The sequence below is a fragment of the Nannospalax galili genome, unplaced genomic scaffold (assembly GCF_000622305.1).
Source record: "Nannospalax galili isolate Female #2095 unplaced genomic scaffold, S.galili_v1.0 scaffold2812, whole genome shotgun sequence".
Classification (NCBI taxonomy): Eukaryota; Metazoa; Chordata; class Mammalia; order Rodentia; family Spalacidae; genus Nannospalax; species Nannospalax galili.
In genome coordinates, this window is record NW_008330781.1 from 146,508 (window position 1) to 147,345 (window position 838).

Sequence of the window (838 nt, forward strand, 5' to 3'; positions counted from 1 at the left end):
CATTAATGATTTTGTTCTTAACAACAAAAAAATTCTGCTCAAGTGTAAGACTTCAAATCTTGGTCTGCAATATTGGAGTGCCCACCTGCAGCTAAGGGAGAAAACCCACCAGTGTTCTAAAATGATGACTAAATTTTGTTTCTCTCCGTGTCTAGGAATCATTTAAAAGAAAATTGATTTCTAGCCACTCCAACAGCTATCAAAGTGCCTGAAAACAGATCCTGATGACACTCTGGAGTTCAACCTTGGCAGCCAAAAAAAAAAAAAGAAAAAAAATGAGGAAGAACCCAATAAATGGATGCTTTTGGAAGGCCTCTTCAGGATATACTAATGGAATTTAATATGGACATTTAACATTTACCCTGTTCTAACCTTTTCTAGTTCCCTGTCTAGAACTTGTAATGCTAACTACTCTTGCCTACTTCTCCTTCACATCTCCCAGGCACTGGTCAAGGACTTTCTTTTCTCCCTACAGTTAAGAGTTATACAATTTGGGAGTCTTTTAGATAGACAAATGGAAGGGGTACCCCGATTACCACACCATGCGTCCCTGTTCAGCATGAAGAAGCCAGAGCAAACTACAACCCAATTCCCCATTGGGAAATTTGGGGTAATTGTGTCAGAGGATAGTATAATAAAATAGGAGGTAGAAAGTGACTAGGCAGTCAGTCTTTGAAAAAGACCCCAAAGAAAAGTAGCCAGTTTATTTCTGGGCTAAAAGTTAAAATGTCCTTGGGCCTCTTAGCAGCCTGGTCTGTATCAAAGTCCAGAAATATCAGAAGTATTTAAGAGCTCTTGTCTAATCCCTAAATTTTTAAGGTTGCATCTTTGCGGGGGG